We start from the raw sequence: 11,021 nt of genomic DNA, 5'->3' as shown, positions 1-11,021 counted from the left end.
CTCTCGATGGAGGTAAAACCCTACTTCCTTCTTGATTGATATTGATGATATGAGTGTTACAAGAGTTGATCTACCACGAGATCGTAGAGGCTAAACCCTAGAAGCTAGCCTATGATGATTATGATTTTGTCCCTAAGGACTTAACCCTCCGGTTTATATACATACCGGAGGGGGCTAGGGTTTACATGGAGTCGGTTACAAAGAATAAAATATAATATCCGGATCACCAAGCTTGTCTTCCACGCAAAGTACAGTCCCATCTGGACACGGGACGAAGTCTTGAGTCTTTTATTTTCACGGTCCAACAGTCCGGCCAAAGTATATAGTTCGGCTGTCCGGATACCCCATAATCCAGGACTCCCTCAACGATCAACATGGAGATGTTCACCGATGATGACTAGTCCGTCTCACGTGATGATCGGACATGGCCTAGTTGACTCGGATCATGTATCACTTAGATGACTAGAGGGATGTCTATCTGAGTGGGAGTTCATTAAATAATTTGATTAGATGAACTTAATTATCATGAACATAGTCTAAAATATCTTTATAATATGTCTTGTAGATCAAATGGGCCACTCTAATGTTGCCCTCAACTTCAACGCGTTCCTAGAGAAAACCAAGCTAAAAGACGATGGTAGCAACTATATGGATTGGGTCCGAAACTTGAGGATCATCCTCATAGCTGCCAAGAAAGCATATGTCCTTGAAGCACCACTAGGTGACGCACCCATTTTCCTAGCAACCCAAGACGTTATGAACGCCTGGCAGTCGCATAGTGATGATTACTCCCTGGTTCAGTGCGGCATGCTTTACAGCTTAGAACCGGGGCTCCAAAAGCGTTTTGAGCGGCACGGAGCATATGAGATGTTCCAACAGCTGAAAATGGTTTTCCAAGCTCATTCCCGGGTCGAGAGATATGAAGTCTCTGACAAGTTCTACAGTTGTAAGATGGAGGAAAATAGTTCTGTTAGCGAGCATATACTCACTATGTCTGGGTTGCAAAATAGTTTGTTTCAGCTGGGAGTTAATCTTCCAGATGACTCGGTCATTGAAAGGATCCTCCAGTCGCTCCCACCTAGCTACAAGAGCTTTGTGATGAATGTGACACTCCAAAAAAATTGAATTGGTTTTTAGCAAATTCTTTATTTGACTTAAAGGAGGCTGTTTAAGATCTTTCTGAAAGACTCTCCTTCTCAAAATTTTCTCTTCTGGCAAATATTTCATTTTGGGTCATTCTCAACCTTGACGTTTGGTTTTGAAGGCTTTTCATTTGTTGTTGACTCATCTCAAATTAATTTTTGGAAAGATTTTTAATTAAAAATAAATTCTATGGGTTTTGGATTTTATTCTATTTATTCAAACCCTTCCCTTTGCCATGCCTCATGTTAAAAGTTTTCCTCCAAAACCCCTTCCTCCACTTTGGGTCAAGCCAAATATCTAATCATAGCAAGTTCAACCCATTTCTGATTTTTATTCAATTTGTTTTTATCCCCAAAACTATTTCTGTCATTTATTTTGGACCTAGGTGGTTTACAAAGGAAGTACCTAATTTCTTTTGAGTCTTGAAACCAAACCAACTCCTCTGACTAGTCCTTAGCACCCCCAACCTAGATCTATCAAGATCCACTCTTGCGCAATTCAAAATTTTCAAGTTTTGATCACTGCAAGTTTGGGCCAGATTTGTCATTTTTGGTCAAATTCAATATTCTTTCTTCTCCAAAAATTCTGAGATAAATCAGGCCACCCCTTGGTGTATTGAGAGGTCACCTCACCAAAGATCAGCTCCACCTGGCATGGACTGTTGCTGTTCAGATTAAGTAAATTCAGAGTTCAGCATTTCAGTTCGGCTGTCAGTGTCGTTTTCTTCAGGGCACAACGTCGATCTCGCCAGTAACTGCAGTGGCGCCTTGCTCCCCGTTCCCCCTCCTTATCCAGGGTGCCGCACGTTCATTTGGACAGGCGCAGGTGTCGGTGGCGGCATGCCTCGCCGACGCCGGCAACATCTGCGGTGGCAGAGCCACCCGTGGCGGCCGGCAGGGACCAGCACCACCTTTCAGCGCCGTCCGGCACCACCCGAGCCACCCGAAGCCTCCGCGTGGCTGTCCGCTAGCCTGTGCACGCTGCGGCACCGTCGCCATGGCTTGAGTAGCGCAGAGCGTGCCCCCTGCCGCCGACGAGCTCCGTGAGCCGTTCTGTCAGAAACCTGGAGTACCACCCAAAGCAGGCCAAGATTAGCACTGGAACGGAACCAGTAGACCATCGCGACAATGCCTAGCCCCTTAATCACCTGACCACCGACTGCCTCGCCGTAATCGTCGCTAGCGTTATCCCGTTCATGGCCACTGCCTCGGATCGCCTATAAAAAGGGAGCCCCAAGCTCGTTCTCGACCCCGCACCACACCTCCACCTCACCAGAGCCCCGCCTATCTACTAGGAGGACCCCGAGAGGTCTCCTTCCCCGACTCCGGCCACCCCGATCCGCCTCAGCCTCCGGCGTGATTCGCTCAGGTGAGACCACCCTCACCTTCCAGACCGTGCCAGTCGCCTCCTACTCCACCCAATGCTCTAACCCAAGCCCCGATTCGACCTTTGCAGCCCTCCCCGGCGAGATCGAACAACACCCGAACCACCATCCGCCAGAGTTGTGGCCGCCGTCGACGTGGTGCTCGCCGACGACCAACTCCACCACCCACAAGTGCGGAAGGACCCAGTGAACCCGTAGGTACCTTCCTTTCCCCCTACCTCGCCGTGGATCGCCGTCGGCGACCACCGCAGCCTTCGGGCGTCGTGACTCTGTTTGAAAATTCAAACCTGACGGTTGGGACCCCCTCGTCAGCTTTTTCCCTTTTTGCCGAACCGTTTTCTGAAAACGCCTTGGGTCAGAATACATTTTCCCTTTGGAGTTGGCGGGTTTCTAATCGAATCGTTTTCTGTTTTTATAAGCTAGCCCCTTGAAACTTTCTGTTTCATTATAGATAAGTCCCTGGGCCAAAACCTTAATAACTTTAAGCAAAAAGTGATTTTGAATCGATTCTTTTTCTGTCATCTTTATCTTTCTCTCTAGTTTTTTATCAGATTTAATTGAAAAATATTTGGAACACTTTTTGTTCACACACGGCATTTACGCTAGTATGCGGTTTCTTTATGCCGTAGATACCGACGGAGGTGACGGGACCGCGAACTTCGCCGAGCTAGACTCTGACTACTCCGAACCAGGCAAGCATGTTTGAACCTTTGATATGATGAGTGTTTTGCATGTTTTCTTGAGTAGCTAGTTCATGGCATGTTTATATGAGCATCGGTGATTGTTATATTGCATGCAAGTAACTACGAGTGAGCTTCAAAACTCGATGTGTAATTGATGAGAGATAAAGTAATCATGTGGTGACACGAGAGGTGGTAAGATGGTATTGTCGAAGCATGCCAGTCTTATGCCAAACCGTTCAAACTCTAGTGTTGACGTGAATCAAATCACGTTACTGTCCGTACCCTTTTTGTGTGCTACCACATGTTTTCTGCATAGAATATGGTTTAGTAGGTTGCAAACCTCTTTCCGCGTACACACCAAACAGAGGGGCCGGGATGAGGGTTCCATGGCCCTGGATTAAAGATAGTCATCCGGTCAGGGGGCATGGGTGTTTCCGGTTGGGACCGGGAGGGGGCACCCCTTAGAGCGCGCGATATAAATTTGATCCCATGCTACTCGAGGTTGTAGCCTCCCCGTCTCAAAGTTTTTCTTGAACGTTGCCTAGGGTGATTCCTGGCATCGGGATGTGGATGGGTGTGTACTGGTTAGATGAGTTTCCTCTGAACTACCGTAAACGGAAGTAGTCTGCTATGACTACTGGAATCCGTTGGCTGTGGTTAAATAGTACAAACTCTGCAAAGTCCCAAATCATTCAAGTAACCGTATCTATGGTCAAGGACCATAATCAACTTATCTATGTTAGTCTCAGTATCTGTTTCAGTGACAAATCTCCGGTGAACAAACTTGAGTGGTAAACCCAGCTGAATATTCTTCCTGTGGATGGACTAACCTGTTTATAATTATTACTTAACATTTTCTTGAAGTGACATAATTTCATGAACAACTTGAGTTCGGATGATGAAATATAAGCCCTTTATGTGACGTCGCGTAGACATCCGATTGTGGCATTCTTGTTGTTTATCTTTGTTATAAGCCCTTTATGTGACGTCGCGTAGACGTCCGACTGCGGCATCCTTGTTGTTTATGTTTGCTATAAGCCCTTTATGTGATGTCGCTCAGACATCCGACTGTGGCATCTATATTCTTTACTTTCATTGTAAGCCCTTTTTGAGATGTCGCGTAGATGTCCGACTGTGGCACACACTGTTATTTACTTTCATTATAAGCCCTTTCCGAGATGTCGCGTAGACGTCCGACTGTGGCAAGCACTGTCATTTACATTCAGTATAAGCCCTTTATGTGGTGTCGCTCAGACGCCCGACTGCGGCATGTTAATTTATGTTTACCCTTCGAGGCGTCGCTTCAGACACCCGATCGGTTTTCCGTTACTTTTATTGGGATTTCGGGAGGACTACCGCTTGACTTCCTTTTTAATTAACCTGCCGTACAAATTTATTATTTAAGTGTGCATTACTAAACTGCTCATGTGTATCATGTTTGCATTTGTTATATCTTATGTCCAAACTGTCTTGCGAGTACATTCAAAGTACTCACCTGGGGCTTGTTGATTTGGCCAGATATCGACAAAGGTGATCTTATGGATGAAGAGTACGATAGCGAGTCCGACGCCTAGGGGAATCCCAGTCAGTCCCGTGCGATCCTGGAATTGGTCACTTGTACCATATACGCTTCCGCTACCCAAATAAAATCATTGAGCCTCACTCCGACGCTCGATGAGTTGTAAGATTAGGAGTCATGTCACCCACTTCACTGTGACATAACCACCACCACCACTTTTATTACGAGTCAGTAGTATGCCGCCATACCCTTGTGTCATATCCGCCTTTAAGTATAGTATTGGCGTACTTGTAATAAATTGTTGAGCAGCCATAGCTCAACCTTGTATAATAATTAGTGCTTCTGGATTTCTGTATCAAGGATTTGTCTACCAGTAAGGAGATTTTCCTATACTGGTCTATATAAAGGTCGGTTTCTCAATAAGCATTTTATTGAAAAACCGGTCGTGACAATGAACTAAAATATGCAAGGGATGGAGAAGTCCATTCCTGAGTTATATTCAATGCTGAAATCAGCGGAGGTGGAAATCAAAAAGGAACATCAAGTGTTGATGGTGAATAAGACCACTAGTTTCAAGAAAAGCAAAGGTAAAAAGAACTTCAAGAATGACGGCAAGGGAGTTGCCGCGCCTGGTAAATCAGTTGCCGGGAAGAAGCTGAACAATGGACCCAAGTGTCGGTGTCAAAACCGGCGGATCTCAGGTAGGGGGTCCCGATCTGTGCGTCTTAGGCTGATGGTAACAGGAAGCAAGGGACACAATGTTTACCCAGGTTCGGGCCCTCTCGATGGAGGTAAAACCCTACTTCCTGCTTGATTAGTATTGAAGATATGTGGAATACAAGAGTAGATCTACCACGAGATCGTAGAGGCTAAATCCAAAGAGCTAGCCTATGATGGTATGATTGTAATTGTGATCGGCCTTCTAAGGACCATGCTCTCCGGTTTATATAGACACCGGAGAGCTAGGGTTTACATGGAGTCGGTTACAAGGAAGGAAACATAATATCCAGATCGCCAAGCTTGTCTTCCATGCAAAGGAGAGTCCCATCCGGACACAAGCCAAAGTCTTGAGTCTTGTATCTTGACGCTTCTATAGTCCGGACTATTAATATAGTCCGGCTGTCCGGGTACCCACTAATCCAGGACTCCCTCAGTAGCCCCTGAACCAGGCTTCAATGACGACGAGTCCGGCGCGCAGTCTTGTTTTCGGCATTGCAAGGCGGGTTCCTCCTCCAAATACTCCAAGGTTATCATCGAACACGTAGATCGTGTCCGGATCTGCAAAATGATCTTCACATACCACCATAGAGAGAATGATACTCCAGCTGACAACATTTAGATGACGCGACATGCCATTAGGGTCAGGTCATTACTCAAACCGTTTTTCACAACTAGCCACAGCGTACACCGCGAGGCGGTTTCCTCAGCACGTCTTGTAGAAGCGAAGATCATGTCCCCTCATTACGGGATTCTCATCAATACGGGTATGGGTAATCCAACCGTACCGCTAATCGGGACGCGTGGGAGACTAGCGGGTTCTACTTAGGTAAGTGGGGAGGCGCAAAAAAGCTCTTTACCTTCTCTTATAAAGAGAAAGGGCATCTTCCTCTTTTGCCCATGCCTTCTACTTCCGCTAACTCATTCCCCTCTGCTCGAGCCCCAACGCCCGAGCACTCTTCTTCTCCATTGAAGAGAGGTTTTTCCAATATGTCCGGATCCGGAGCAGGAGGCAAATGGATGGCCTCTACCGTCGGGGAGAAGGATATCAAGAGGCTCCGAGAAGCCGGGTATCTGGACGAGAAGATCGGCCACCGTCTTCCACCGGCGGGACAGGTCGTCGCTTCTCCGGAGCCCCATGAGAGGGTCGTGTCCTCCCCCATTTTGTCCGCGGGCTCGGGTTTCCCCTCCACCCATTTGTTCGAGGAGTCATGTATTACTACGGGATTGACTTTCACGATCTTTCCCCCAACTCTTTTCTCAATATCTCGACGTTCATCGTCGTGTGCGAGGCCTACCTCCGGATTCCACCTCACTTCAGCCTGTGGCTAAATATTTTCAATGTGAAGCCCAAGGTGGTGAGTGGCGAACACGCCGAGTGTGGCGGCGCCATGGTGAGCAAGATGCCAAAGGTCGTTTGGCCGAAGGGCACTTTTAACGACTCCGTCAAGGAATGGCAGCGGCAGTGGTTTTATATCACCGAACCATGCAGAGAAGAATGGACAGCAGCTCCTGGGTTCAGATCCGGAGCTCCACTGCGGCTTACATCCTGGCCCAAGAAGGGCCCGAACTAGTGCTCGTCTAATGAGCTGTCACTACTCCTGACGTGTGTCCGGAATATGGTCGACAAGGATGTCAAGCTTGTTGCCGTGGTCCAGGTGATGCTAGTTCGCCTGGTTCTCCCTTGCCAGCGTCGAGCCTGTGCTTTATGGGAATTCGACCCATCCGAGCAATAAACCCTCCGGGAGCTCTATGATTCCCCTCACGAGGATATCTGGATGGTGCTCTTTAAGTCCAGCAAATCATGGCCGGACTCTCCTGAGGACCGGGGGTATCAATTATCCCATTCTGCAAGCCCGGTAAGTTATAGCCACGCCCCGTCCCTCCAGGCTTCAGCCGGCATATCATGAGGGGGGCGTTTTAATCGTGCTTCATTGTGGCTTTAGGGATGGATAAAAAGGGTGGAGCGGATACAATGTCCGGCCCCACTGCCGGAGGAACTGGCCGGACCTCTTCTGACGAAGATGCTGGTCCCTACACCTTACAAGGCGCCCAAGAAGGAGGCCTCCAAGCAGGTCAAGAAGACCCGGAGTGGCCTCCGTTGTCGCGAGGCTCCGGACACCCGGTCCGAAGGCTCCAACGATGCTCGTTCTTCCGAAGACGAAGAGGAGGAAGCAGAGGAGGACGAGCCTCGCTCTGCTAGCGGGAAGAAGTGTGCGGCTTCCCCGTCCCAGGAGGCCGAGTCGCCCAAGAAAAGGCAAGGTTCCCCTCCAGAGGCATCCACTCCGGCTGCCGATAACAGCCCGGAGTGGGATCCCGAGGCCCAGCCCCTGGGAAAATCGTAAGCAACCGAAATCCAAATACGCTTATGTATCGAGGGTTGTCCGGGTATAGTAGTTTTAAGTGTCGCCACATCTCATACAGCCCGGCAAGGTCTCCTGCCGGACAATCCTCATCGGAGGATTCATTGAGATCGAATGCTGTGGCGAGCGAGACGCCTCCGGGGATTCCTTTTTCGAAGTCCGGGCGTGACACCGAGGTGTTGTCTCAAAGAGACTCGGGGCCGGATAAAGTTCTGGAGGCTCCTAAGGCTCCAGGGTCGGGCCAGCGGCCATCCTCCATGGAGGGAGGTTTGCCTACTCCGCCGGCCACTTCAACATACACCGAGCTGTCGGGCGGTCTGTTGACAGCGTTAAAGAACGTGTCCGTCATTGATGAACATCGGACCCTTATGGGTGCGGTGGTTGGAAAGATTCAGGCTGCCGAAAGCGGGCTGAATGAGTCCTATCTTGGCCTTATAAAGGCCTTTGAGGTATGGTTTGTAAGGAACCTTTAAAGAATTAGTATGATATGAGAAGTAGCCCCTAATACACTGTCCGGAAAAAGAAAGCCGGGCAGGGGATCAAATCCTCAGTTGTAATGGGAACTTTTAATGATGTATACCCATGTTTTTGAAAACAGGCGTCTGCGGAGAGGACGGTCGCTCATGATGCGGAAGTGTCCGAACTGAAAGAGAGCCTGAGACGGGCCAAAGAAGAACTTGGCCGTGTGAAGAAGCAATTGGAGGAGAGGCAAGGTATGTTTGAACATTGTCTTGCGTTGGGCACAAATCAATAAGTGCGCCTGTTGAAAAGTATTTATGTTATACGCCCTAGGAGCGAGTGCCGAATATGAGGCGCTGAAGAAAGCGGCGGCTGATGCCCAAGAGAAGGCTTCCGCCGAACAGGATCTGCGTGAAAAACACGAGGCCAGGGTCGCCATAGCTGAGCGGGAGCTACAGGATGTTGTAACGAAAAGCGAGAGCTTGGAGAGAGTCTAGTAGGGAAAGAATCCGAACTCGCCCAGGCTCTCCAAGCCGCGGAAGATTCTCGGGAAGAAGCCCGAGGTGCTGTACGGGACATTCAGGAGGCCTGGAAAGTTGCGGCTAGTAAGGCCTGTTGTATCTATGGCAGTTATGATGTTATAATATAGCGAACTCTAAGCGGCAAGCTGAATTCTTGATTTTGCAGGGGCGTTTGCGGATATGCCTCGTAGCATATTAGATGCGGCCCAATTTTACCGGTCCGAGGAGAGGGAGTCTACGGGGAGGAACTTCTGGTCGCAGTATCTAGTGCCGAACTATCCGGTGCCTTTTATCGATCAGCTGAAGCAGCTGGTCGAACTGCACCACGCGGCCGAACTAGCCATGAAGGACTTGGTCATCCGGCTATGGCCTGCAGAGCCAATTCCCAGCAGTTTCTTCTGACTCGTCAAGCGGATTGTGGGCGCCTGTCCTCGGCTTGATATTATCAAGCGATCAGTCTGTATAGAAGGTGCATGAATGGTGCTTGCCCATGCAAAAGTGCATTGGGGGAAGCTTGAGGCAGAAAAGCTGATAACTGAGGGGCCACCGGAGGGTAAGGAGCATCGCAAGCCCGAACTATATTATGAAGGTGTAATGAAGGGTGCCCGCCTGGCAGCGGATAAGTGCACCAAATACATTATATTTCCCTGAGGGCATTTTTGCCAACATTTGTAATATGGGATAATGGCACTTTTATTATATGTTGCCTATTTGGTTTTAACATGTGTTCTTCCTTTGCGGCTGTTTATTGTATATGAATTCTGAGAGTTGGCCAGTCGTCGGCTTCAGCCCCCACGACAGAAGTACGGGGGTGTTCGGGGTATTTCTGAACACTCTTTATCCCATGGTTGGGTCCTTATAAGGAGGCGTTTCTCACCACGAACCAGGCAATCGGACTATAGGGATTTACTACTCTCACTTAGCCATAGGAGTTCGAGTATGGTCGGCGCAGCCCCTAGTGTCCGGAAGGCCGGACTAGGGGCTCTATTGGCGCCTGATCGGTAGACCGATCTGTCGCAATCTGCATTTTATAGTGGCGTTATGCGGAATAAATCTTTAAGGATTTTGCAACCTCTCGAACAGCTGACCAGCTCTCGCCGCATCATGACAGTCGGTTTTCGACTTTCTCTACCGAGGTGCTCGTCCGGTAGATCTGGGACACAATTGCAGTAGTTCTCCCAATGCTACCTTAGCCGACGGAATGGAACGTAAGGTACCAAAACATGGGAGCCGGGCAAACCCAACCAATGACCCAAGACATGATTCGGAGCTGATGCATATAGTGTTATAAGTTCGAGGTGCCGAGCCACCGGGAAGGTGTTCGGACTTTATTGCCGTACCGTGGAGCCCCTAGCATAACCGGGCGTAACACAAACCGTGGCTGCCACTTTTGTGGCAAAGAGGCGTCGATGATAAACGACGACCGGTGCATGTTTAGTTAAGTCTACGCATTGCAGTAAATATGATATGTCTATGCATATGAATGCGATTTATTATTATGAAAAAGAGATGGTTTCTGGCGGAACCTGTGGTGGCCGGACTGGAGGGGGTTGTGAATGGATCGAAAGTGAATCTGAACTGCCGTCTACCTGCATGCTCCTGTCCTTGTGTGTCCGGGCCTACTTCACGCCGCCGAGCCTGTTCTGCATAAAAGTTAGTTTGTTAAGGTAAGTGAGCGGAGGGCGCCGAACGTCCTCTTGTGGTTGGTCCAAAGGTTCCTGATCGGACCCTGGTGACCCCAGCCGCTATTCGAGAAGCAGCCCGGACTCCTCAGTTGGTGTCCGGATAGTTGGCTGTCATATCAAAATATTGACCGGCATGCGCGACTTGCTACTCTGGAAGCTGTATGATCTCCGCTTCTAAGGGCGGGGTTTGGCTCTGCATGCAGGCGTGAGTGTATTACCGGTGCTGGCCTGATGATTTACCACGTGGAATCTAGCCAACGTGGTTCATCCTGTTAGCATACGATGTGATACCGTATAGGGGGGATGCGCCGATGGCGCGGCCTTATTTGGTTATATGAAAACAACCGTTAGGGCGGCGGGCCAATGATCCTGGCCTTTGTGCCTGGCACCTTGTAGAAGGTGTTATGTGTACGCCCGCTTGGGCTTTTATTGTTGGAGGAGCCCCTGGACTGTTAGGTCTGGGGGTATGCAATTGAATTGATGTGGTTTGTATGGTAGTGGGCGATCGGCCGTACTGTTGTGCTGGGGGGGCTTTTGACTAAGCGCC

The sequence above is a fragment of the Triticum dicoccoides genome, chromosome 7B (genome assembly GCF_002162155.2).
Source record: "Triticum dicoccoides isolate Atlit2015 ecotype Zavitan chromosome 7B, WEW_v2.0, whole genome shotgun sequence".
In the NCBI taxonomy this organism is placed as follows: Eukaryota; Viridiplantae; Streptophyta; class Magnoliopsida; order Poales; family Poaceae; genus Triticum; species Triticum dicoccoides.
This window is presented reverse-complemented; position numbering follows the sequence as displayed.